The sequence below is a fragment of the Thunnus thynnus genome, chromosome 14 (genome assembly GCF_963924715.1).
Source record: "Thunnus thynnus chromosome 14, fThuThy2.1, whole genome shotgun sequence".
Taxonomy (NCBI): Eukaryota; Metazoa; Chordata; class Actinopteri; order Scombriformes; family Scombridae; genus Thunnus; species Thunnus thynnus.
The window spans coordinates 4210570-4228640 of record NC_089530.1 but is presented as its reverse complement, the minus strand read 5'-3'; the positions used below and the strand labels follow the sequence as shown (position 1 = coordinate 4228640).

General features: G+C 40.7%; 1 long non-coding RNA gene across 5 annotated transcripts in view; it reads right to left on the bottom strand.

The window, feature by feature from the left end:
• LOC137196628 (uncharacterized) overlaps window positions 1-18071 on the bottom strand; it is a 155350-nt gene that overhangs the window by 48767 nt on the left and 88512 nt on the right. The window contains exon 6 of one of the 5 annotated variants that reach the window (XR_010931276.1): window positions 3580-4264. The exons of 3 other annotated variants lie outside the window; for them this stretch is intronic. This is a non-coding gene — a long non-coding RNA (uncharacterized lncRNA). Of the gene's footprint in view, window positions 1-3579; window positions 4265-15169; window positions 15300-18071 lie in introns of those variants that run through there. One more of the 5 variants, XR_010931277.1, reaches the window with a different exon arrangement.

The window sequence follows — 18071 nt, the reverse complement described above, 5'->3', positions numbered from 1 at the left end:
GCTAATATCTTCTCTTGGCAAACAGAAAGTTCACTGTAGTGCAGTGAACTTTGTAGTCATAAATAAAGGTCAAAATAAGTCATTTATCATCCATGGAGTATTTAAAAAATGCAACATTTATATTACTTGTTTATTATCATATTGATGTATATTTAACGATTAGACACACCTCATTTCAGAAAGGTCTATGTCAGAGGTTTTGTCATTAGTAACAACCTTTCTGTTTTTAAGGGTTGTGACCTTCTAGTATCCACAATACTGTATGTAATTACTTGTTTACTGTGTTTTTTATGTGTTACTGTGTGAATGGACTATGTTATTACAGTACATCTTGGAACAAAATACTGCCTATACATAACAGATCCAAACTTTTACATGTGTGTAGGTGTGTATTCATACCCCATGGTATGTAGACATGACAGTACTGCCTCTCTCTGTCATCTCCTGGGAAAGACAGCTTTAGTATCCCCACACACCCTGAGGCTGTACACACACACACACACAGACACACAGCCAAACAATCAGGGAGAGTTATATTCCTGCAGAGCAGCTCTCTGCCCCTGTTGGGACATGTTACCACTGGGTCTGTGTGTGTGTGCGTGTGTGCATGCACTACACAGTATGGACATGAATATTGAAGCGCTTGCTGCAATAAAGTTGTGTTATTAAAAATCCTCATGTTACGTGAGCCTAATGTGATTGTACTGTAATGCTTGCTTATGAAGATGTAAATGGTGCTGTGAGGGACTAGTTTAGCTAGCTGTTATTATTTTGGTGTGTTTAAATGACAGAGAAATAACCTTTGCTTGTCCATCTGGAATAAATAGGCTTCCCCCTGAACATAAAAACACAATTTTCTATGAGTAGTTATGAGATTATGTCTTAGCATAGTGTATATAGTAGTATTTTTAACTTGACTTTTCACTCATACTACAGCTTCAGTATGACTTGTGTTTATTGGAAGTACTGTAATTTGAAGCCCTCGTCTTCTTTAAATTAGAATCTTCTTTTTAACTGACGTGCAGGTGTTTGGACAGTGTGGGAAGAACCAGAGCACCCGGAGGAACTCCACATACTAACCAGGTGTGCTGCATGCCCATGGATCCTGCACTTAAATGTACTCCTATTAAAGATGGCAACACTAACATCTATCCTAGTACAAACTGACAGTTTGGGGAATATTAGATTCACATGAAAATGTCTTAGTACTTCCATATGCTTAGAGAACAGAACAAAGTCTCACTTCCATTTGCATTCACATAACATTTGGAGTGTGGATAAGTGGAAGTGATAAAGTGAAGCAGCTTGCACGTCTATGACACTTGCTGAACAGCAGTCACCGTGACCACAAGTTACAATTACTGTACGGGATAATGGAAAATAAACAAATAGTGTAACAGTAGCGAGTACAACAAGTCAACAAACCAATTCAGTAATGTCAGTTACACAGCCAACACTAATTATCTAACATTAGCCACCATAAGCTGCTGGTCCTACTAGACCAAGTAAAGCTGTAGCAACAAAAACTGAAAAACCCTGAGTGTATTCAATTGAGCGGGGGTTCATTTTATTCATCGTGAATTCAACTTCTCAGAAAGAAGAATGTGCACAAAAGGTACATAGTCTTGCTTTAAAGTGAAATTCTTCACTTGAATACACACCAGAAAGTGGCAGCGGGGAGTTCATCCATGCATCCTTTCAAGCTATGCGGTGATAGCAGCCTGGTATTTTAGTGACTACTTGCAGTGCTATTTGGCAAACCACTATAGCTGCAACATGCGAAACACAGGTTGTGTCTGATACCCCATTTACTACATATTTCACTATATTTACCATCCGCCATTTAATCTGTGTGTCTGAATTCTGAGTGTGAAATCTATGCTCTATATAGAAAGGCGGCTACTGTTTTTGGAACCCATATGCAATGCACTGTATTTTATAGAAGCAGAAATTGCAGTGGTGCAACTCTACACCTATCAATGTATGCAAAATCAAATACCCAAAATCTCAATTTATCACTCATTACAGAGCAAATAACTATTATTATAAGTGCCTATTAGTGCATGAGTAAATGAGGAAGTGATTTCAGAAACAAAATGCTAGTGCTTATGAGTCACAACAGAACAGCCTCTGCGTCACAATCGCTGAGCTAGCTAGTTAGTTAGTAATCCCTAACATGATAGGTTTACTCGGTTAATTTAAGCAATTTAACACAACCATCATCTCCTGTCAATTTGTGTTAAAGTTCACCAAAGTTGAACCCAAAGTGAAAAATTTGACCCCCCATATGTTTACTTATCAGCTTGTTCCGTTGTACATGAAGTGGATGGAATAGAATAGAATATTTTGGAGCAGTAATATAATAAGACATGTTTGGAAGCTGACCCTCTCTTTTTATGCTTTCTTGTTCTGCCAGCACACAGCAGGTGCTGCATTGTTTCTGTGTATTTGGGTTCAACATAGCCACAAGGAACACTCTCCCCTCCGTCTGGCCTGGGTGACTCACAGCAAAACCAAGAGATGATCCACAAAATAAAAATACACACATGCAGCAGCACACACAGGCAAAAAAATGCGGTGTGCATTGGCTGACATACCACACCTAAGTAACATAAAATAAAGAAATGAATGCACATATTGCATTCATATAAAAGTGTGTGTATGCACTAGTGTGTGTATGTGTGTATACGGGTGCATGTGCCCTATATGTGCAAGCCTTTTGACCGTCCTTCCACTCTATCCTGCTCTGTCTCTCTGGTGTCAGAATAGATTTAGCAATTGGCAGAAAGAGAGAGAGAGAGAGGTCTAGTGAATGTCTGCGTGGGCTATGTGACATGTCAGAAGACTAGAGTGTGTGTGCATGCATGTTTGAGTGTGTGTGTGTGACTGCATATGCATGTGTGCATACCTATATATGTGTATGCATATGTGAGTGTGTGCATGTTTGACTAGGCTGCCCTGAAGCAGCAGATTTGATCTTTGCAAAGGCTAACATCTGTCGCCTGTCATTTTAGCAAGATTGATGACAGCTACCAGAATGGAGGGGTGAGGAGGAAGAGGAAGAGGAAGGGGTGAGGCCATGTCTAGGACAACAGAGGGGGGAGGAGACAGTAAGAGCAGTTGGAGTTAGAGGGCTGGTGGTAATGGACAGGTTGCAATGGGGTCGTATAAGAAATACGTAGCAAGTTAGACAACCTTCTGCATCCTGGCAGACTGGAATGTGATTGGAAATGCATTGAGGTGGGGTGGAGTGCAGGCTTTATGTCACTTTTCCTTCAATTGATTCTGACTGTATATGCTGGGGCTATGCACCACTGAAAGTTTTATTGAGCTTTTATGGAGTTTTATTGGCTTTTATGAAGTTTTATCAGACTTGTGTGCCAGACGCTCACCTACATGGCCTTTGTTTAGTGGTTTCACTGGAGATTTTCTCAGTTTTCCCTGGTCATATTTTGGACATTTTAGGTACAAGTTCAAAAAGTAATTCCAGCTATAAAAGATACAGTTGAAATTAAATATCTTTTCTTCAGGACAGCGGAATAGAAATTGACCAGACGTCAGACAAAAGCATAAGCAAAATTCAATAAATTGTAACAGGTTTTATTTTCATCTACAATTGTGCTGACCAGGGAAAATCAAAGTTTTTAACACTGCAAAATGTAGAAAATCCCTGACATTTGAAAGGTTTAACAAGGACAATACTCATTTAAAGGCTAACTTGCACAGATTGTTGGCTGACCTTGAAAAAAAGAATGAACATTTTTACCAGTTTGAATCATGTTGCTTTCACTCAGGCAAAGCATGTTCTCTTGCTATCCATGATAATGAGGGATGAGATCTGCAGCCCAACAAGCTGGTTTGGGTGATCTGACATCTGAGGTCACATGGGTGCATCCCGTTTCCTTGTAGGCTCATTGAAGGCTGATGTTTCTATGTTCTGTGCATTTTTTCGGCCTTAGCTATGTTTCACCTGCTTCAATTGAAATGGGCCCCGCCCTTCAAAGGGGCCCCTGACTGACATGCAAGAATTGAATAATTCACCCCCCCCCCCCCCTTTTTTTAAAGATATATATATTGTGGCGAGCTGTAGTTACTTCTTCTTCTACTTACTATTGGAGACCACTTCAACTTATTTCACTCAATGTCCATAGGCGGCAAACCATGTATTCTTTTTCTACCAGTCGTAATTTCTCTCCTGTTTGCTCCCCCTCTGTCTCCCGTTTTCCTTGTCACTCTCCAGGCCTGATGTGAGCTGTCCATGGTGCTGAAAGAGCGCGAAGCGCAATTCCTTGTAGGCTACCAGTAGTTTCAGACAGTTTTAACAAACAAAATATGGCATTGCTTTTGTTGTTAATTTGAGGGAATTGTTTAAGTTGTTTTTATGTCAGTGGATATATAACACATAGTGCTATTCAATGCAGACTAGAAGTTGCCCAGAAGGGTGAGACTTCTCCTCATACCAAAGCATCACGTCATTGTTTCAGTTTTTAATTATGAGAATTGTTTGGATTATTTCTATGTTGAGCTGTCCCTGCTGCTAAAATTACAGATAGTGCATTTAAGTTGAAGTCTGAAAATATACCATTATTGATGCAAACCAACTTGAATCCGTGCTGGGGTTTTTTTGGGGGTGGGGGGGCGCATTAGCCTCAGCCCCCAGATGCTTAAGGCCACCACTAGTTCTATGGTGTTTCAAAGCAGAAGTCCCTGCCCTTTTCAATCCAGCTAGCTGCTGTGCATTTTTAATCCTTTGTGAAGCTCAATATATTTTATGTTATTGTATCCAATATGCTGTATAAAAAATGGACTCTGCTCTACCACCTCTATCAGCATCAGATTTGTTCATTTGGACTGACTTGAGGATGGTAATGGTAAATTTCCTCTCCACTGGAGGCCTCTGCCAATCACTCACATCTCAATCGAGTCAGAATGAGGCCTGGTGAGTCAGCTGGCTGAACTATGCATCTCAATTTTAAATTTTTTAGCTCTGTTAGGGCTTACATCCGAGGCATGGGCCTTGGATGTTCACATTTAGAATGTTCTAGCTTGGTAGTCATTTGTCTCCAACTATTAAAACCAAATTTATTTGATTTCGGATGTTTGAGCATCACTTAGGAAGGGAAAGGCAGCAAAATTCGAGTGGAAGTGCAAACACAGAGCACAAGTGCATGGCGATGTTCCCAACTAATTTTGGTTGTTCTGGGGACTAGTGGTGGTAGCACGATTCTAACACATTGAGGTACAATCAAGATTGAAGGAACACAATCAGCCAGTGGATTTGGGTTCATCTTCAACAATGAAGAACTCACTTTAAAAAAGTGAAGAAAGAGAAAAAGAAAAGTGACTCCAAGAAATTATTTTTTAGTAGGTATAAAGTAAAACTTTTTGGCATATTCTATTAGCCACTCAGTATTAATTAATTGACATGTATAACGTCACAAAGTGAGAGTGAAAGTTATTGAAAATAAAGTGACACTACTGCATGGCATGTGTGCTATTCTGTAGATGAGTCTGGTCTGAGATGGTCTGAGTAGGTCTATAGATAGAAATAGATGCCTAAAGAAAGCCAGTTAGCATTTTCTGGACATAAGCACTGTCATGCTGTGTCTGACATCTGAGGAACATTGATAAGAATCACTGATGATATACTGTATGTTGACTCACTTGCAACTTAGATGACTGATAATGAATAATGGGTCATCGCAGCAGCAGACTGTACATAAATATGAATACAATAAATAGGGAGCACATAAAAAATATACAGTGAACAAATTCAGCAAATTAGCATTTTAAACATGATACAAAAATAAATGAGCAAAGCATTAGAACATATGGAGGAAGATGTGCAGACACAATGACAAGGCATTCACAGCAGAAAAAGCTGAAAAAAAACTGATATATTGTGACCTTATAAAGTTTTTGAACCATGTTAGCAAACAGTTGATTATTTACACATCCAGTTGACACAGAGCAACATTAGCATTCATTTGGAGTCGTGCTCCTGGCCACCTGATAAATGTAAGTCTCTTTCCTTTAAGCTCTGCTTTGGACTCCACCAACTGCTGAGGGAAATATCTGGCTTTATAGTAACTAAATGCTCCACTATGTTCACCAGCTAACCACTAACTTTGTCTGTCTGTTGTTTGGTGCTGAGCAGGTGGTGTACAGTCAATTTATCATAGCTTTTTGTTGAAAACAGCTGCCTACTGCTGCTGGAAATGAGGTTGATGAGAGCGGTGAGACTGAACAAAAACACTAAAGTTGTTGGGTGTAAAACCAAGACATTGAGTTAATTATCACTAAAACACTGAGGTTAACTGTGGATCTCTGTGATTTCATCACTACTAGCGACACGTTACACCACGTTACACATAGCCATTTGATCAACTGTTAATTTAAAAACATTTATTATTGCAGCTTTAAAGAAATGCCTTGACATTTAGCTTCCCCTGACAGGAGAAATGTTTCAAAGTGACTTACTGCTAGCTGCTAAAGAGATTTAGCTGCACCCTTCAAAATCTACCCATTTCCTGTTTCAGATGTTGTCACATTTACTCCTGATACAGCCTAAACAATTTTCTGTATTCTACAGTATCACAGGAGTTAACATTCTGGATTAGTGTGCTCCTCATGATAAAATACCAGAGATAGGAAAAAAAAAAGAATTTACAACTTTACATTGCAATAATTTTTGCTCCATTCTCTTTTCATTTGGCTCTCAGTGTGTCTGCAGGGACAAGTCCCTGACCGCTGTACACACAGCTGAAATAAAAAAGTAAAAACCTAATTAACTCCAGAGTGGAGATATTATCCAAATAGACAGAAAGAGAAGCTACACACTCGTTTAAAGCCCAGTCAGCGCAGGTCATGCTCCATGAATTATTCAAGCTGGCCGCCAGTTTCCAGAGTGAGTTTTAAGTGGACAATGACCCTGTGCACACTCATTTAGCCTGCGCCTCGGCTAACAAGGCTAAGTATTCACCGACTCTCCACTATCCTCCACTAACAAGCTAATGGAATTTCAATCAAGAGGATGCACTGAATGGCTTAACATGGGTGAGCCTTGCTCTGGCCTTCCATACACACACATATCAATATTCAATTAGATCTGTGTGTTTTTCAGCCAGCCTTGTTAAGTAAGAAGTTGTGTAAAGCGAAAGCTTGCAAAGGCCAAAAGGCTAGTTCCAGCCAGGGGTCGATAACTTAAATAGCAGTCTGTAACTTTCTCTGTAATCACAGCCTTGGCTCAGATAAAAAGTGGCATTTGGAGAAATGTAGCAACTCATAATGTAATGTAGAAAAATCCAGTTACATTGAGAACTGACACGGCTAACGTGCTACAGGCAAAGATTATTAAAAATAATCACCCATTTTAGAACTCACGGACAATTGAGGCCATTGAAGTTTCATTCATCAGCCTAAATGTTGAGACGCAAAAATTAATCAGGTGCTATGGCATTTTAAACATGATGGTAGAATAGGTCAGAGAGAATTCACAGGAAAACACACTGGCATTGCTTCTGTCAGTTAAAGCTGCATTTAACACTGGTGATTACACACTGGAGCAGGTTTATCATCCACTACTCTCACACACACAAATACTGGCCAGGCATAAACATGGACATGTACTCAAACACACCCTCACTGAGAGTCAACCTGGCAACAGTTGAGACTAACATTTTAAAAAGCCACTTTTGTGTTAAACTATTCAAAGTTGAGAGGATAATTTCTGGTTATTATAATGCAGATCTTATATTTGTAGTATTTACATATTATTCTTATCAGTAGTGACACTGACAAAGTTGATCTGGAAACATGGCGACATTGATAAAAAGTCAAACAGGGCAAGAAACATGAGAAGTCAGGTTTTAAACAGACCCCCTAAATTCACTCAACTATTTGTTGTAAATGTTGATCTTAGCTAAAAGACATTCTTCCCTGTAGAGCTGACCTAAAGAACTTACCATAGTTGCACAGACACAGACATAGACACATACACAAACACACGGGATTATCCCTGACATTTTGGATGTAACTGCCAATTTTACCTCCAAATAAAGTGGTTCAGATAATCTAACTCAGCTGTTGGCTTGTGTGTCAGTGGAGATTCTCATACTTAGATGAAGTGTCTTTGAGTACCCTGAAAAGTGCTTTATAAATAAAATGTATTATATTATTATTATTGTTATTCATCCAAATTATATGATATCTAGAAGTGCAAAGTCAAAGGCCACTGGACTACTGTTAGCCTAGATTTCTTGGAGACAGGATTTCATGAAACAACCATCTCTCTCTCAAGAGAAGGAGGCCTACAGTTCAACCAGATTGCTGTTCTGACATCACTTACCAGGCAGTCTAAAGGTGTCAGTATGCTTCAACTGAAGTTCTATTGGATGTTTGAACAACATCTGAAATCCCCTTTCCCACTTCAGAATTGGGTATACTGCGTCTGGCAACTTTTGCAACTTTCTGAAACTGACAATCTGATGAGCATGGCCACTTAACACAACGTTTAACCCAGGTGTGTTGAGGTGAGAAGTTAGGCAGTGTTAGAAGCAAGTGTAACACTATGAATTCCTTAAAAAAAAAAAAAATTTGTTCCTTGAGAGCTAGTTCCTTTTGAGCATACCCCTGTCTTGTGACCCATTCAAACCTTGACTCATGGTTACCTTGAGTTTAAAAACCCACAATCACTCTAAGTGTGTGAATGACCCAACAGAGGTAAACAGAATCCAGGGACTCTTCAGTCAGAACTGGAGAAGCATTTTGGATGAGAGGCAAAATGTCACAAAGAAATCTACAGCAAGTCCACCTGCCTTTGACTTGGCACTTCTAGATAGCAATTACTTTGGTGAATACACTGTCATGACCCATAGAAATGATGGCCAAAACTACAAAAATAAGTTCCAAGTTGTTATAACCCGCAAATATCCTTTGAACGTAAACAAACATTTTCAGGCCTCTTGGTTTGAATTTTGTTGTGGCCATGCACAACAGAAGTAATTAAACACAATTAGCTTGGATTCATTCTCCAACTGTTGTGGGGCCTTAATTTCAGAGTTCATCGAATGTCAAATGAAAAGTCCTTGTAGCATTGCACTGTGGGAGAATGTCAATTCCGTCTTATGTGCCAAACTAATGTGTTCAATTGCACATCTAAAAAAAAGTGGGAGAGGGACAATAAGAGTGCAAGCCTTATTCCAATTGGCTATGAGAAACAAAAGACCACTCAACCTTGTTGATAGAAATTGCACTTGAGAGCAGAGCTGGCGAGCGCTACAGTAAATACTGATTAATTTGAATTCCTAATGAATAGGGACTGAGTCTGAGAGAAGGAAAGGTATTGAAGGAATGTGGCGTGCATTCTTCACAGAGGTAAAAAAACTAAAACAAATGGATGAATAAAGAGGGGTGAAGAGGGGAATCATAATAATAAATAATAATAATACATTTAATTTGTACCTCACTTTTCATTCATAGTGAAACTCAAAGTGCTACAGGATTGATAACATAGAACACACAACACAAAGAAAATAGTAAGAAGAGTTAAGATGAAAAAGCCTTCCTGAATAGAAAGATTTTTAGGCCTTTTTTTAAAAGAGTGTAGGGTCTGTGATGTCCTCAGACGGTTAGGAAGGTTCTACAAACTTAGTGCAGCAGAGAAGAAGACTCGACCCCTCATGGTGCGGAGCTTAGTACTGTAGGCCTGGAGGAGCAAGCTGCTGGCAAATCTGAGGCTGCAGGTGGAGGTTTGCGGTATGAAGGCGCATGTCTGTTTTTTTTTGGATTTGTATGTGAGTAGCAGGACTTTGTACTCATAATAATAACGCAGTAGTTTGCCAGAGTGAAGTGTGCATTCAAACTGAAGGGCACGCTGATGAGGCTTGCACACACAAATGCTCAAGAGGAACAAGATATGCAACGAAAGTTAAGCCGAAATCAAAGTCCAAGGTCCATGAGGTCTGTTTAAAAATGCCTCTTCAAATTACTTTTTGAAAGATCTTGGCTTGTTTAGCAGCAGAGCAATAACACCTCCAGTGACTGGGTAAAATATGCAGAGAGAGGTGTAATGATGTGTGAATCTTGGTGTCATTTGAGTTGCAGTCTTGTCATTTATTGTATAGTTGTTTCTTGGTGTTATTTAGCGGGGACATACTGTACTGACACACTTCCTTGGCGCGACTTTATCATTTGACGTGATGTCACAGGAAACCTATTTTGTCTTAACGTGCTGTGCTTCATCGCTGTTGCGCACGGTTTGTATTTTGTCCCATTCTCCATTGTGCGACACTGGTATACAGTTGTGTCTTTCTGTGTCGAAGGAAGCTTTGACATGACATCTTTTTGCATTTGAACGGCCGAGACAAAGGCAAAACACGACGTGTCTGCTCTGCCTGTCTCCCAGGAGGAAGAAGGAAAAAAAAAAAAAAAACAGGGAGAAAGCAAGGGATAAGGGAGAAACGTTATGCAAATGGCTTTTATAAGTCGAGTCGGGCATGTTGTCGTGACACTGTCTATATTTAAAACAGGTCACCTTAACCCCACCCCCGCTGTCTCAATGACAGACACCGAGTGAGGCTGCGCTGACATCTGGATGTTGCACAATTGCAGTGACACTCACACACGCATGGACACCAACACATGCACAAAATCAAAGGCATTGCTGGATCTTATTTGCATATTCAAACACACACAATGTGCATGCTACACACACAGCATGACAATGGCTGTGATATATGTATATATGTAAAACTGGCCAGCCCATTCTCTGCAGGCCAGGACCCAATCATTCCAGCACGCTGAGCAGAGAGACAACCAGTCAGCCACTCAGCCCGGCAACAGAGGTGACAGAAGAGAATACCTGACCCCGGTGCATTCACCCGTCCCTCCATCCATCCCTCCCCTCCTTCATCTGCTGGCCCCCTCGCATTCCCTCACTCCTCCATATTCAACAACAGCGGCATGCATGCATGCATACGAGCCCCAATTTTATGGGGCCATCGAGTGACCATGAAGAATGGCTACTGCCTATTTACACCCCCACCCCCAAGCCCTCAGGCTGTTCATTTTTAATAGAGACGAGATGGCACTGACCAGCACTCCCTCTCCATCCTTTTCCTTCCTCCCTTCCTTCCTTCGCCCCCAAACCTCTATTTCAATCATTTCATCACTTCATTTGCTTCTTTCTTTTTTTTTTTTTTTCTTTCTTTCTCCCTCTCTGTGCCTTGACCTAGATACCAATGAAGCAGAGTGACACTTCTCCCCTGGCCAGAGCGGGACCCCTCATATCTTGCAACCATTACCCCACCATTGGCATCTCTCTCTCCCTTTATTTTCCTATCATTCTCTCTCTCTCTCCCTCTCTCTCTCCACTGTCCATAAAATATGCCTCGGCGTTATCTCTCCCCCTACGCAGGAGAATAATGAAAGGCAGTGGCATGACAGATTGGACATAGATGAGATTGCCGCTGTGACTATATGCACGGCTCGCCTCGGCCCCAGCTTTGCATCTGAAATGGAGAAAGGGTAGGGTGGAGGGCGTGTGTGTGTGTGTGTGTGTGTGTGTGTGGGTGTGGGTGTGGGAGGTAGGAGAGGGGGGCAGGGGATGTTGGGTGCAAGGGGTGACAGTAGGCTTGAGGGGCAGTGGTGTGGGAGGGGAGGGGGGATGTAGTGGGTGGTAGTGTGTGAGGAAAAAAAGGGGGGATGGATAGGTTTGTGTGGCTGATGGGTTTGACGTTAAAGGGGAAGCAGATACCACATTGTGTGTGTGTGTGTGTGTGTGTGTGTGTGTGTGTGTGTGTGTGTGTGTGTGTGTGTGTGTGTGTGTGTGTGTGTGTGTGTGTGTGTGTGTGTGTAATGACAGTATCACGGGCAAACAGCAGAATCCAAAACTGACCGTCCGACTGAATCTTAACAATACATTACATACCATACTTTTACCCACACACAGCAGCACCAGTGTGATGCAGAGTCATATCATCAGTGTGTATGACCACTCTAAATTAACTGGCAGCTGTATGGAGGTTGAGATTAGGCAGATTACAGCTGGCGAGCTGGGGCGTGAGGGCTGAACACGCTGCCAAGATGGCTGCTGCGGCGCGGCGGCACGGTGCCAGCAGGCAACATGTAGGCACCTGTTACTGCTACAGCCGGACATCATGCTTAGCCACGGTGCCAGCAACTGCTGCTACAGCAGGGGGTTAACAGGGGCAGAGAGAGAGAGAGAGAGAGAGAGAGAGAGATAGAGAGAGAGAGAGAGAGAGAGAGAAAGAGGGGCTGTTCTGCTCTGATGGAAGTAGCCCCATATTACACTGCTGAACTGCTGCTGCTGTAGATGTAACATTCCTGGTGTAACAATGTACCAGAGACAAGTAAAAAAAAAAAAAAAAAAGATAATTTAAAATGTATTGTTCGTGTTTATTATAAACATGAAATATTGATGCTACCAGAAATTACTGCTCTCAAAATCTATTTCAAAAAGTAGAGGACAGCTCAATATGTTTTATTTATGGTAATGTCTAAATTCATGAATCAAACTGTGTTACCTTAAATTGTCAAAAATGGTCCTGGCTATTGTTTACTTCAATTGCAGAGAGAACCAGACCTTTATTTAAAATAATCTTACATTTGAGACAGGACTTTATTTCATTTTAATTTTCCCTGTTTTATATTTTATCATAGTCATGTTATGATCTGCTCCTATTTTAATTTGCTGTTGATGCTTCCTGCTGTTAAAATTACTCTACTGATTAAGCATTGCACTCTGATAAGATTGTTGGGCTCACAATGGACAGTTTAAAAAAATCTGATGCAGCAGAATCAGAGATATTGTCTTTTTTATTTTACACATTCTTCTTCCTTGTCAAAACAACTACAATGCCCACAATGCAACTCAACCTCCGACAGTTCAGTCAGAATTTCGGGTGTGTTATGCTAGTAGCGGCTAATGAAGCCTGGAGCTGCTAACCTCCAGCACAGATAAGGAGCAGCTACAGAGGTCTGGTAACCTCACTTCTTTCTAACTCCACACTCCCAGATTTTTTTATTCTCAGACCCAACCGATACTCAAGTGACATCACTTGAGGCAATTTATCAGATTTCATGCAGTTCCCTGTGTAGACACAAAAGGCTTTATACAACTGTTTTCACACATAAGCAGCAGTATTCTCCAACACCTGGACACAAACTTTGATGTGTAAATAATAATACTTATTATTATTACAGTATGGAAATGTACTGTACCTTTCATTCCATAATCACCACTCCGACTTTCTCTTTTTCACAGGAAAAAAAAAAAAAGTTTTCATTCACTAAATTATCCCAATAAGGTCAACTTTGCTGTTTTGTCGATTGCTGTTAAACTAGCAGTGAAACTCAACAATTCATGCTATGACATTCACATTAAAAGCCTTCCAGTAGCTGAAAGGGCTTTAAATGTGAAGCATCTAGAATAATTGTTTGTTCACAGTAGTCTGAACACATAAAACAGCATAGCAGAAGTGATTGGGATTAATTAGCTAATGAGAACAATATTATTGTTAAAAAAAGAAGCTCAGAGCAGAGTGTTGAGCATGGCATGACCTTGTTTTGTACTGATGGAAAATTATACTGAATTCATGGTAACCATTCATTTTACAGTCCACTAATCACTAAGTATTTACCCAGTAAATATATGGTATATTATAGTATAGTATTTGGTAATTATTAACACTGGTAATAAGTAGGTAAATACAGATGAACTACAGCTGAAATACTAAGCTGCATACTTGCTAGGAAAGTAGGCAGCCAATTCTTAGAAACACCTCCTCTATTACCCATCAATTCAAGTGACAGTTGAGGTTATCCAAGGTTTATGTTGGTAACAAGCCAAGCTTAATTATGTACTATCTAGAGATTAAGATAGTATTTCTTATATAGTTATTGCTCATGGTTACACCCATTTATAAAGGGTCTATTAGATTTACCTTATACTTGCCTGATAACAACCTCAGCAGGAACAGTTTTCCTCTGGCGTCATGGTACATCTTCAATACTAGGCACGTTCTTGCAAATGTTTTTTCAATTTGTTTCCATGGCTTTACCAGGCTCTTTCCATATTCCTTTTAACTGGTTATTCTCTTTTTCTTGCAGTAAACACAAACTTTTACCATGTATTGTGAGGAGTTGTCAGAACCGGATTTGACCTTTGACAAGGCATTGAAGCTGGCCCAGGGTGTTGAGACAGCCAGCAAGGACGTGAAAGTCTTACAGCCATTGGAATCTGCCATATTCAGAAAGTGTGCAGGTCCAAAGGCTCAGCTAGCACTTCAAAGGCTAAAGGGGGTGGAGTTCAACAGGCAAGTAAGCTTGTGAAAAAAAAAAGATGAGGTCATATTCACATTGTACAAAGTGGATGAAATAGATATATCGGCAGAGGACCCATTTGTGGAGACACTTACACAGTTAATGAGACCGAAATACAGTTTGAAATGGACTGAGGATGTGGGGTAACAGTAGTGAACCACACTGTGTACAAAACTTTGTGGGGGGAAGAGGTACCAGAACTACAGCCATGTAGAGTGCCACTCAGAACATACACAAGACATAGTGTAAATGTTTTGGGAGCAGCTATGGTCAAGGTGCAGCATAAAAAGTCAGCAACAAACCTACCTTTGGTAGTTGTGGCAGGGACAGGCCCTAGTCTGGTTAGCAGGAACTGGATTAAGAGGCTAGGCTTACAGTGGAGACCCAAAATCCACCATGTCAGGGATGAGACCTTAGAGGAGGTACTTGGGGAATATGAGGAGGTTTTCAAAGAGGAGCTAGGGGGATTCAAAGGCCCCCCAGCTAAAATATATGTGGACAAGGAAGGAACCCCAAGGTTTTTTAAAACCAGACCTGTCCCATATGCAATGAGAGGAAGAGTTAAGCCGAACTCCTAGCTTAGGAGATAATTCAACTGGTAAAATATGCTGAGTGGGTGGGTGGTTCTGCTATTTAAACCAGATGACTCAGCAAGGCTGTGCGGAGACTACAAACTGACTGTAAATCAGGTATCAAAAGTGGAGCAGTATCCAATACCCAGAATTGAGAACCTGCCTTTCAGGTGGACAGAAATTCACAAAACTAGATCACACCTATCACCAAATACCTTTGAATGAGGAAGCAAATAAATATGTGACCATCAATACACACAAAGGCTTGTTCGTGTACAGGGTGCTACCTTTTGGAGTATCGTCTAGTCCAGCTATTTTTCAACGGACCAAGGAGGGACTGCTGCAGGGTATCTCTCATATGTGGCCATTTTCTTGGATGACATCCTGCTGACAGGGAGAGATGACCAAGAGCATTTACAGACTCTTACCATAGTTCTGCAGTGGCTACGGGATGGTGGTCTCAGGCTAAAGAGGCCCAAGTGCTTGTTCATAAATGAGAAAATAATGTTATTTGGGCATAAAGTAGATGCACCCAGCCAATGAGAAGGTGCAAGCAATCAAGGAGGCATCCACACCTTCACATGTGACAGAGCTGAAGGCATATCTAGGGCTGTTAAACTATTATAACAAGTTCCTGACAAATCTGTCAACTGCCCTTGCTCCAGGGCACAAACTGCTGCAAAAAGACACACAGTGGCAGTGGGGAGAAGCACAAGGCAGCATTTGAAAAGGTAAAAGAAATGGTGCAGTCAGCTGAGGTGCTGGTGCATTATGACCCAGAGAAGGACACTGTGTTATCATGTGACACATCACCATATGGAATAGGTGCAGTGCTGTGACATCACATGCCAGATGGAACTGAAAGACCCAGGATTTACATTACGGACACTCAATGCTGCAGAGAAGAACTATTCACAACTTCATAAGGAAGGACTGGCAGTGATGTGTGGAAAATTCTTCCACAAGTACATTTATGGATGGAAGTTCACCATAGTGACTGATCATAAGTCCTTGTTGTCATTTTTCAGTGAGATGCAAGCAGTACCACAAATGACATTGCCCAAGGTCCAACAGTGGACTGTGTGGACCTTCAGAGCCTACAAATACACAATAGTATACAAAGAAGGAAAGTACCACAACAATGCTGATGCCCTAAGCTGCCTGTCCTTACTGGACAAACCTGACCTGGAGAGGCCAGAGGAGAGGGTTCTCATGGTGGAGATCTCTGACATCACACTAGTGACTGCTGATCAAGTGAGAGTATGGACTGACAGGGATCCAATACTCTCGCGGGTGTGAGAAATGGCACACAGAGGCTGGTCATCAGAACTAAAAGGGATGGAATTTGCCCCTTATGCAGTGAGGAAACACAAACTAAGTATCCAGAATGGGTGTGTGTTGTGGGGGGCAAGAGTAATCGTGCTGAAGCCAGTTCACTTAAGTGTCCAACTAGTGCAGTTTTTGCTCAAGACATCAGCAACTATTGCCCAATGGCATGTTAGAAATACCTAAACCCTCCAGACTAACACCAATCCTTACATAATAGACAAGCAAACTTTTTTAAATGATTTGTATCACTCTGATCATGAAAAACTTGAAAACATTTCCAACTCCAACCTCACTTTTAATCATTTTAACACATTTTTTAACAACATATTTAATAAACATGCGCCCTATAAAATGTTAGAGTAAAACACTGTTCTAATCCCTGGTTCTTTCCAAACATTTCCAAAGGTCTTATTGTTAGAGATACTGCTTGGTAGACAGCCAAAACTACCAGTCATCCAACTGGCAGAATTTCAGGCACCAATGGAATAACTGTCTCAGACTTATTAGAAAAGCCAAATCTGACTTGTACTTGTCCTTGCTTGCAAATACCTCTGGAAATGCAGTGAATTTTGGAAAATTATAAAATCCTTGAAAAATAAATCCCCTGCCTCGCTCCCCCCTAAAATCTGCTTTGAAAATCCAATCATAACAAACAAATTAAATATGTGTGAAGTCTTTAATCATCATTTCATTTCACCTGGCAATATGTTTAACAAACGGTTCACTACTACTACCTTAAGTGCTGGCTCTGCATCTTCTTCACCGAATATTCTCCACATTGGCAATAAATTTTCTTTTATATCAGTAAGCCAAGGTGAGGTGTACAGTGAACTGGTCAGTTTAAAGCTTGACAAATCTAAGGGTGTTCTCTCCTTTGCCTCAGTGCTGATTCAACTGCAGCACCTCTAGCTAACATTTTTAACTAATCATTGGCATCAGGTAAAATTCCGAAAATCTGGAAATCTGCACAGGTTATCCCATTACAGAAAGGTGGTGATGCTAGTGATTTAAATAACTACTGTCCGATCTCAAAATTGTCCTGCTTGGCAAAAACCCTGTGTTCCAAATGTCGTCCTCTTAACATTAGTATAGGTGTACCACAAGAGTCCATTCTTGGTCCTCTTTTATTCTCCATATATATATTAACAATATCATCTCTGCCACCCCATATTGTAATGTGCATTTTTATGCAGATGACACAATTTTTTCTTCTTCTTCTTCTCTTGATCTGGCCATTGCAAATCTACAGTCTGCTTTTGGTATATTTCAGATCTCTCTCATCAAACATAAGCTTATTTCAGATTCTGGCAAAAGTAGATATATGCCATTCTCTACGTCACATAGGAGTATCCAGCCAACTGCCCATATCCAAACCCTTCAGGGTTCTGAAATTAAAACTGTTGAATGTCATCAATATAAAATCTTCTGCTAGTCAAAAGACCTTTGTGCAATCTACAATTCTGTCTGTGCTTGATTATGGTGATATTGTATATGCTTCTCCTTCCACCTTAAAGTCTCTTGACTCAGTGTATCACAGTGCGCTGCACTTCATCACTGTTGATGCATTTCTCATTCACTATTGCATCTAATATGAAAAGGTGGGGTGGTCCTCCTTAACAAACAAAAGGGAGCATCATTGTATGTTGTTTGTTTCTAAAGCTCTACTGCAAAAACCGCCCAATTATCTCTGCTCTCTGGTTACACTTAAATACAGTACCTACAATGTCAGGTCATTTTAACATTAGCTGTACCTCTTTTTGACAATGAACTTGGAAAGCAGTTTCAAATACCATGCTGCATACAAATGGAATAAGCACTTTCAGAAAC